This window comes from Syzygium oleosum, unplaced genomic scaffold (assembly GCF_021117445.2).
Source record: "Syzygium oleosum isolate NSW1041296 unplaced genomic scaffold, Sole_v2.1 Sole_v2.01, whole genome shotgun sequence".
Classification (NCBI taxonomy): domain Eukaryota; kingdom Viridiplantae; phylum Streptophyta; class Magnoliopsida; order Myrtales; family Myrtaceae; genus Syzygium; species Syzygium oleosum.
Window position 1 is genome coordinate 2,464,131 of NW_026607485.1, and position 10,114 is coordinate 2,474,244.

The 10,114-nt window shown below is 40.2% G+C and overlaps 1 long non-coding RNA gene across 1 annotated transcript; it reads right to left on the bottom strand.

The window, feature by feature from the left end:
• Positions 1 to 8,893: 8,893 nt before the first annotated feature.
• On the bottom strand, positions 8,894 to 9,326 carry LOC130140278 (uncharacterized). The gene is made up of 2 exons (XR_008818306.1): positions 9,153 to 9,326; positions 8,894 to 9,056 (listed from the first exon to the last, which is right to left on the bottom strand). It is a non-coding gene; the product is annotated as an uncharacterized LOC130140278 (long non-coding RNA).
• Between the last annotated feature and the right edge of the window lie 788 nt (positions 9,327 to 10,114).

Sequence of the window (10,114 nt, forward strand, 5' to 3'; positions counted from 1 at the left end):
CCTTGGAGTTGCTCTGCTTTCTATGTCAACAAAAGCACTGAACTAGAAAGAGGGGTTCCAAGATTGGTAATAAATTACAAACCTTTGAATACAGCTTTAAAATGGATAAGATATCCTATTCCTAACAAAAAAGATTTGTTGAATAGACTTTTTGATGCAAAGATCTTTTCAAAATTTGATATGAAATCAGGCTTCTGGCAAATTCAAATTAGTGAAAAGGATAGATATAAGACAGCCTTTACTGTTTCTTTTGGCCAATATGAATGGAATGTTATGCCTTTTGGCCTGAAAAATGCTCCTTCTGAATTCCAGAGGATAATGAATGATATTTTTAATCATTGTTCTGATTATATTATAGTCTATATTGATGATGTTTTAATATTTTCTACATCCATAGAAAAGCATTTTAAACACATCAATCATTTTTTCAATATTGTGAAGAAAAATGGTTTAGTAGTTTCACTTACTAAAATATCTCTTTTTAAAACAAAAATTCGTTTCCTAGGACACTACATTCATCAAGGTACTATCATACCTATTGAAAGATCAATAATATTTTTTGAAAAATTTCCAGATGAAATCAGAGATAAAAATCAATTGCAAAGGTTTCTAGGAAGTTTGAATTATATCATTGAATTCTTTCCTCACATCAATATAATTTGCAAACCACTCCATCAGAGGCTCAAGAAAGATCCTCCACCATGGACTCAGATCCATACTTATATTGTGAAACAAATCAAGAAGACTGTCAAGGAAATTCCTTGTTTACATCTTGCTGATCCTTTTGCTTTCAAAATTGTTGAAACTGATGCTTTTGATATTGGATATGGAGGAATTCTTAAACAATCCAAAGACAATAAAGAACAGATTGTTCAATTTGTCTCCAAACATTGGAATGATTGCCAAAAGAACTACTCCACGATTAAAAAGGAGATTCTTGCTATTGTACTTTCTATTTCTAAGTTTCAAGGAGATCTTTCGAATAAGAAATTCTTGTTACGAATAGATTGCAAATCTGCAAAAGATGTTTTTGCAGAAAGATGTTCAAAATATTGCTTCCAAACAGATTTTCGCCAGATGGCAAGCCATTTTATCTGTCTTTGATTTTGATATAGAATTTATAAATGGTTCTTCAAATTCTCTTCCAGATTTTCTCACACGAGAATTTTTATAGGGAAAATGCCTCCTAAGCCACCCAACAAACCAACCAGAAGAGATAAAGGCAAAGAAATTGCCGAAGCCTCCTCAGAGAAAAAATCCTCACCTCTTGGCTTAACCAACATAAGAACCTGGCTGCAGGCAACTACCCAGCCATCTTCAAATACCACTATCATTTCTACCCAGGCTAAACCAGATCTTGAATTATCATTAAGACCCCCTTTTGATATTACTAAAATTTCTCATGAAGAAGCTTTGTAGCTCCTCCAAAAAGCCTTCAATAGTCAGACACAACCATCAACAGCACTGGTAAGTCCTGACCCTTCTCCCATTGCTACTCAAAAAAGCAAATGGGAAAAAGAATTTCTAGTGAGGTGATTATCCAGTCTACTCAGTCTACTCAGACAACCCCTCCTGAACCTAAATCAAAGTTCTTTCCCAAGACAAATTATGATAACATTTGTAATATTGAAAATGGCTTTTATGATGAAAACCCTTATGTTTTCGCAAAAAACATGTTTTCAGATAAATTTTTATACACTCCTTACGACATTTACAAAACTGTCGAATTTTATGAAAGAATTTTGATAGAAACAAAATCTGTCTCTTTCAAACATTTCTCAGACAAAGGACATATAAATTACTCTAAAGCCATATTACACAAGGTCATCCACCCTCGAGATTGGAAACCCAATCCATTGGCTATGAGGATTTTTAATGTCAAAATGACTGATTCCCTTCCATACAGAACATCCTTTTCATATTTTGACTACAGACAAGCCTAGTGGAGTACCTTCTGGAGATAAAATCCCAATAACTCCCATACTTGGCTTTTCTACTTTGAAAATTTTGATATCAAAGGAGTCCCTTATTGGTTCTTTAAATGGTGGGAACAACTCGGACCCACTGATGAAATCCTTCATACCAGAGTTCTACCCAGTTACGAACTCTTCCTCAGCAAATTCAATCCACACCCCTTTGAAGAAATCTTTCCTAGACTCATGCTCTTTTTCTACTTCTTCGGAGTATCTTGGGTTCTTGGATGGACTCTTGATTATAGGAAAGCACCCATAACAGGCATCCCTATTTTAATACGACGATTCAAAGTCAAATGGTGGGATGGTTTCAAATTCTTTGATAGAGTTTCTACAAATGCCATCAACAAATGGCTCGTTGCTAGACAATCTGTTCCTGGTTGTCCTCCTCCTGGGGAAATCACCCCTTTCTTACATGACAAAGGTTTCTTTCTTTCTAAATTAGCTTCAGCTCAATCACACCAGCAATTGGCCGGAATGTTGAAACAAGCTCTTTCTGAAATTGAAGACTCTGGATCTTCTCACTCTCATCACAGTGGGAACTCCAATGAAGATGACCGCTACGGAATCCTTCCAAGAATCCCATGGGGAGATGTAGTAGAACAAGAAGAAGAAGACGAAGTGGCGGAAGATTTGTCCAAACCATGATATCAGGTGCCGAAAGACTCCTACCATTTTCATCATTACTAAACTGAAAGGAGCCTGCCAGTCTTTTCCTTTCTCAAAATTTTCATAATTATGTCAGGGTACTATTCACTGTAAACACTATGCACTTACTACTATTTGCTTCAGTAATACCCGTGAACTATTTCTACAGGAACTCAGCTTGCTTATAAAAAAGGACCTCACTCGCCTGAGGGGGCAGAACCTTTCACAATCTCTTTAGAACCTCTTCAGGTCTTTCTCAAAACCCTCTCCAGTTTTTCTAGTTCTCTCCAAGCCTTCTTCGAAGGAATAAGAGATCATTCATCTCAAAACCTTTCTATAACCTTTCCATACCTAGTAAGTTTCTGATCCCTATAAAGATCTTATTCCATACTTTCAAGATCTTTCAAATGTTTTTCTAGTTTTTATAGTGTGGAAAATCTTATCGTTCTAGACAACCAAATAGTCTGAGTAACGGGAGAAATTCTGCCAAAGAAATTTTCTTAATTTGCACTTGTACTTCAATATCTACTTTCTGTAACCTTTCAATACTGTTGTTGTAATCTTTCCATACTATTTATATAATAGTCTTTCCATATATTTCCTTCCCTGCATTTACATTTACATAACCCACAAACGGCAAGTCGAACCGCCTGTGGATGGTTTGTACTTTATTTTAAAGCAGTTCTCTGCAATACCGTTTGATTTAGAAATATTTCTTGCAATACCGTTTCAAATATTTCCTTACCGTTTTGCCCTTTTCAATCCCATTTAGCAATACCACCTACATGGTTGATTTAGAATTCCTAGCAATTATCCTTTTAATTCTATATATTGCTTACGGTCTCTTTATTATTTATAATGCTCATGCTTTTATTTAATTTTATTTATTTAATAATTTTCTATGTAGAAATTTGCACTTTCATATTAGAATATATTTTTTCTATTGCTAGATCTAGAGACATATCAGAGATCCTTTATTTATTTTCTCAATATATTGGATATTTCGAACATTTAGAACGACGCTTAAATATTACATACAGATTAATTGGTCTTTTATATTAAATTCATTATCTATTTAAAAATCCCCATATCCTAGGCCATTGAATTGATGGTATATAAAGCTGTAAAGTAAGTAATTGAGACAATCCAGTTGTCGGAAACACTCTCCGTTTAGGAGCTCCCCTCCCTATCCCAATGGTGATAGTTCTCCCCTCAAAACCTAATCCGGCCTTCCCCAGCTTTAATCCTTCTTTGTTTCCTCTCCCCGTGAGAAATCCCAATCTTCCCTTCCTCCCATAAATCCAGGAAGTCTAAAGATCCATCTTCGTCATGCCCTAATCCAAACCCCCCCATCGAGTCATCATTTTCCTTAGTGGCGTGGAATCCTCAAGCACAAGCCATCTGTTTCTTCGTGAATGGCAGAATATTCCCCGTCTGAGGCGTAGGGTCGGGGTTCCTTTCGGTGGGTCGAGAAGAGCTGTTTCTCTACCGATTTAAACCCCAGTTTTGCTAACCTTCACCCTTCACACTGAGTAACTTCCATCGCGACCCTAAAAGTTCAGTCATCCCAAACTTCCTCATCCATCCTCCCCGTGCCCTGCTCAGCCTCTAGTATCAACTTTCGTACGAAGTAGATGAAGCTTTTAAACTACAAGTGTAATCTTGGGGCAAGAAGGAGCGAAGCCGTAAACTATAGCCTGTTCAATCATATTTCCAGTTAAGTTGTCTCATTAAGGACAAATTTACAGCTGTTTATTTCGGCGCCACTTGTCTATAGAAGTACAACATTGTCGATCTCGGAGAAATGGGGATCAATTTGGAGTTCATGGTAAGTGCCATAATCGAACAAAGATAGTGTAGTGAGTTTCACATCGAACCTACTATGCCAAAGGAAGATGATAATGCAGCTCGGGTGGCAGCCCTGTGTAAAGAACTGGGAAATCTATGGTCAGAAGATGACCTCGTGCGGTTAAATGGCGAAATCCCTGCAGAAAAACAACAAGAATGTGCATTAACTTTATATGGGAAACTGTACTCAAAACCAAAGGTGAATGTTCAAGCATTCATTAACACAATGAAGAAGTCATGGAAAACGAACCAGTTAGAATGCGAGCTCATCGAGCCGGGGCTCTTCTCCTTTTCCTTCACTTCGATAGAGGAAAAAAATAGGGTATTGAATTCAGGTCCATGGTCCTTCTCGAGTAACTTACTAGTTCTTCAACAAGGCGATCCGGATACTCCCAACCATTGCTACGAGTTCACACACTGTGCCTTTTGGGTTCAGTTGGTAGGTATTCCTCGTGGGAGGTTATCAAAAGATACAGTTAAGGAAATAGCAAGGAAGATTGGTGAAGTGGTAGAAGTGAAACTTGACTCAAGAGGAGGAGGCCCTAGTAGACGCTGTAAAGTAAGAGTTCTTGTGAACCTTTCTAACCCCCTAAAGACAGGAACTATTGTAGACCTGGAGCATAAGAAGATCTGGGTGGACTTTAGATACGAAAGACTCCCGCATTTCTGCTACTCATGCGGGAGGATAGGGCATTATGCAACCTACTGCAAGGAAGTTCCCTTTGCGGAGTCGGGCCCCATTGTAAACGCAAGGAGCAAATTTGGGCAATGGCTGAGAGTGGAAGTTCGAGAACCCAGCCCCTTTTGGAAGATCTTTTACGGTACATATAGTCCCTCTACGGAGGAAAACAAGGTCATCCCGGAAACACAAAGGGAACTTATTCCTAGAGAACCAGAGTTGTCTACATCTAAGGGTAAGACAATTCTTGGGCTGATTGAAAACTCTCCTCAGAAGGAGAGATTAACATAAGGGACACAACCAGATTGCTTGAATGGGAAAGGTCAGCTAGGTTCCATAATCCAAGACACCCAGCTAACTCGGTCAGGGTCTGCAATGAAAGATGGACAATTGAAGAAACCAAGGAGGGAGAAGATCAGCACGAAAGCCTTTAAGAAAGTGGCCGCAACAAGGAAACAGAAAAAAATCGATCCTCAAGGGGTATGCGAGATTCTCTATCCCTCCATCAATGAAGGTACTCTCCTCGACACTCCGATCAAGTTGGTTGATGGAAGAAATGATTGGGCTCTAGTGGCTAGCCCTAATAAGCCACCGGGGATTATATGATACTTTTGAGCTGGAACTGCCAGGGGCTAGGCAATCCCCTGACAGTCCAGCATCTCAGAGCCTTAGTGGCTCAAGAAAGGCCTGACTTAGTCTTCCTGATGGAAACTAAAAACAAGAGACCGGTCGTCGACAGAGTGAAAAGAAGAACCAACTTCCAAAATATAGAGATAATAGACCCCGAAGGTATCGCCGGGGGTTTGGCTGTAATGTGGAACGAAGGGGTGATGGTGGTGGTGGAAGATTCCTCTAGAGAATTTATAGACATTTTGTGTAGAGATCAAAATAGTGGGACTCTCATGCGCATCACTTTCCTGTATGCTCCCACAAATTTCCAGGAAAGACTCAGGCTGTGGCAGCATCTACAGGTAATAAAGGCAGCTAATCACCTCTCTTGGATATGTGCTGGAGATTTTAACGAAATATTGTACCATTGGGAAAATCAGGTGGTAATGGGGCGGAGCACTACAGACTAGTTGCATTCCAAGACTGTTTAAATAGATGCTCACTAATGGATATCGAAAGCAAGGGATGCACATTCACCTGGTCCAACAATAGGAAGGAAATGCACTCATGCGGGAAAGATTAGATAGAGTACTTTGCATCATAAATTGGAGAGTGAGGTTCCCAAATGCGGAAGCATTCGCTTTACCTGCTATAGGTTCCGATCATAGTCCTATTCTGCTGTCCCTCCAACTAAACAGGACTAAAAGGAAAAAAGTTTTTAAGTTTGAGGCGTATTGGCTGGCCGATGCGGAGTGCAAGGAGTTGGTGAAGGAAGCTTGGGGTGTACCAGAAGTCATCCCAATTTCGTTTGCTGGAAAATTGAAAAAGACCTCAGATGCTCTAGAGTTGTGGAGTAAAAAGAAATTCTCCAATGCCCACAACAAGATCGAGTTCTTAAAAAGAAGACTCACGACCGTTACAAATGCAAGTAATGGTGGTTCCGACAGAAAAGAAATGCAGCAAATCAAAGTGCAAATCCAGAATTTGTGGAAACAAGAAGAGCAATATTGGGGCATGAGATCAAGAATTAATTGGATTAAGTGGGGAGACAAAAACACAAAATATTTCCACGCCGCCACGGTCCAAAGAAGACAAAGGAATAAAATTGCAATGTTGAAAATTGAAAACACATGGTGCAGAGATCCCAACAACATAAACAAGCACATCGCCAGTTATTATGAATCCTTGTTCGAAACAGTGGGTACCAGGAACTTCAGTCCAATTCTAGACCAATGCTCTTTTCCAAGCCAAGATGAGATGAATGAGGCATTGATGGCAGCGGTTACCGTAGAAGAGGTCAAACAAGCAGTGTTTCAGCTAGGAGCAACAAAAGCCCCAGGACCGGACGGGATGAATGGCCGCTTTACCATCACCATTGGGAGGAACTACAACATGATCTACACGAGTCTTGTCGCAATTTCTTCCTATCGGGCTACCTCGATCCAGAACTCAACAAAACACACATTGTGATCATCCCTAAAGTCACCCATCCAGAAAGCATCACACAATTTAGACCCATTAGCCTATGCAATTTCAGCTACAAGATAATCTCAAAGGTGATGGCAAATCGCCTCAAACCCTGGCTTCCGAATCTAATTGCCACATAACAGAGTGCCTTTGTGAGTGGGAGGTTGATTGAAGATAATATAATCATAGTCCAGGAGGTCCTACATCAACTAAGAATTCGAGAAAGGTAAAGGAAGTTTCAGGCGATCCTAAAGTTGGATATGCAAAAAGCTTACGAGAGAGTGGAGTGGGACTTCCTTTGCGCTAGCATGGTGAAATTGGGATTCAGCCAGGAGTGGGTGTCATTAGTGAAGCAATGTATTTCCTCAGTCACATTCAGCGTTAAAGTGAACGGTGAGCCTTTAAAGTACTTCCAACCAACACGGGGTATTAGACAAGGAGATCCACTATCTCCTTATTTGTTTATAATCATGGCAAATATGCTCTCGTCTCTACTAAGAAAGGCTGTTGAGGATGGGAGTCTGAAAGGCATCAAACTGAATAGGAACTGCCCAACGTTGTCACACTTACTTTTTGCTGATGACGCTATTTTTTTCCTGGATGGGACAATAGGGGAATGCCAAAATCTGGCAAATATCTTAAACCAATACTACTTCGCTTCAGGACAAGCAATAAATCTAAACAAATTCGGAATCTTTTATAGTGCTGGCTGCCCTCAAATCCTCAAAAGAAATTTGGCGGATGAACTAAGAGTTCCAATTATGGAGAAAACCGGGAAATATCTGGGCATCCCATCAGATTGGGGACAAACAAAAAAACAGATGTTCGCGTGGATATTGGCAAGGGTAAATATGAAGTTGGAAGGTTGGAACGAAAAACTGCTCTCAAAGGCGGGTAAGGAGATTCTAATCAAAACAGTGGTACAATCACTTCCCCAATATGCAATGTCTATTTTCAAAATCCCAATCTCAGTGTGCAAAGCGATTGAACAGAAAATAGCTTCCTTTTGGTGGAAACAGAATTCATCAAAATCGGGCATCCACTGGAAAAAAATGGGAACTCCTTAAAGAAAGGAAAATAGATGGCGGATTGGGCTTCAAGGACTTAGTTACCTTCAACAAGGCTATGCTAGGAAAGCAAGCGTGGAGACTGACCCAAAATCCAACTGTGTTGTGGTGCCAACTACTAAAAGGCATTTATTTCCCAAACAGAAGTTTTTGGAAAGCAACTAAGGGCTCCTGGTCCTCGTGGGGGTGGCAAAGTATATTATTGGGAATGGATACTATATGCCCTGATGTGAGACGGCATGTCGGCAATGGTGAGAGCATCAACATAAGAGAGGACAAATGGCTGGAAAGGAGAGTCATAGGAGGTCCAGCAAACAGGGAGGACCCAAAGAAAGTGGTAGAACTGATAGATCAAGAGACAAAAACGTGGGATGTTAATCAGCTAACAAGATTGTTTCCGGAGGAGATTGTGTCCGAAATCTAGGCCATAAAGATCAATCCTATCTAGGACACCGATAGACAAATATGGAATGGAGCTACAATAGGAGAATATTCGGTAAAACACGGTTATTCCAGACTTCGAGCAATTCCTTCCAAGCAAAATACAGAACTCCCGTCATCGTCTTACCAGTAGCCCCGCTCACTTTGGACAGAGATATGGAAATTACGCACAAAACCAAAAATTCGGTTTTTCATATGGTGTGTGTGTAGTAATGCTCTGCCAACTTCGGAAAATCTATATAAAAGAAGGGCCTTACCTTACCCACTTTGTCCAATTTGTCGAAAACATCCCGAGACGATGGAGCACATCTTCACCTTCTGTGACTGGACCAACAACATATGGTTAGACCCGAGAATCCAGATGGACGTATCACCGATACATCTAACAAGGATGGACAAATGGATCGATGAAGCACTCACCAAAAGCTTAGCACAATCGGGTCGGGAAATGCTTGCAGGAGTCCTCTGGCAAATTTGGAAGGCAAGGAACGCCTGGGTATTCAATCAAATTAGTCCAAGCTCCGGAACAATTGTGGAAGAAGCTGTTTTTCTAAACAGAAACTATCGGGAGCAAAACTTACCTGAATCGAGGAGTTGGACGGCCAAAGCGAAGGCAGAACGCTGGACGCCCCCAGAACTAGGAACTCTGAAATTCAACGTCGATGGGTCTTGGATCGAAGGGAAAATAGAGGGATCGATGGCTGGGATATGCAGAGATTACAGAGGAGTGATTATTGTGGGGTTCACCAAAACTGTGTCTGCTTCCTCCCCGCTGGAAACTGAAGGCAACGCTGTAAAAGAAGCTCTTCTCTGTCTACGGGCAGAGACAATGAAGAAGAAGGAAATATTAGCAAAGAAGATTTGCTTACAATCAGACAATGAAGCCTTAGTAATTCTCACTTATAATCCAAAAGAAAGCCCATAGGCCTTGAGAAGCCTTTTTGTTGATTGTAATGTACTGCTCTCCTAATTAAAGGAGGTTTCCCTGGTCCACTGTCCACGAAACAGCAATCAAGCAGCAGACTGGATAACCAAAAATCATCGGAAAGGATTTCTACCATCCAACTGGATGTCTAGACCACCCCTACCTCTATGGGATTTATTTTGTATTGACTCTAGTCATATTCTCTCTTGTGATACGTTTCCTAGTGTTTGAATGGAAAGTAATACTTCAACCAAAAAAAAATTGATGGTATATATATATCAAGTGTGTTTTGTTTATGTGTTTTCTTTGCTATCCGTTTGATGTTGTTTGGGTGATGTTCAAGTATGCTTCCACATGTGCTTAATTGCAAGGTAAAAGAAACAGGTCGGCAAAGCCTCCTGGAATGTGACATTCTGAATTTCGGCCCATTTTTGGGATTTATAAAACGTGTATTTTG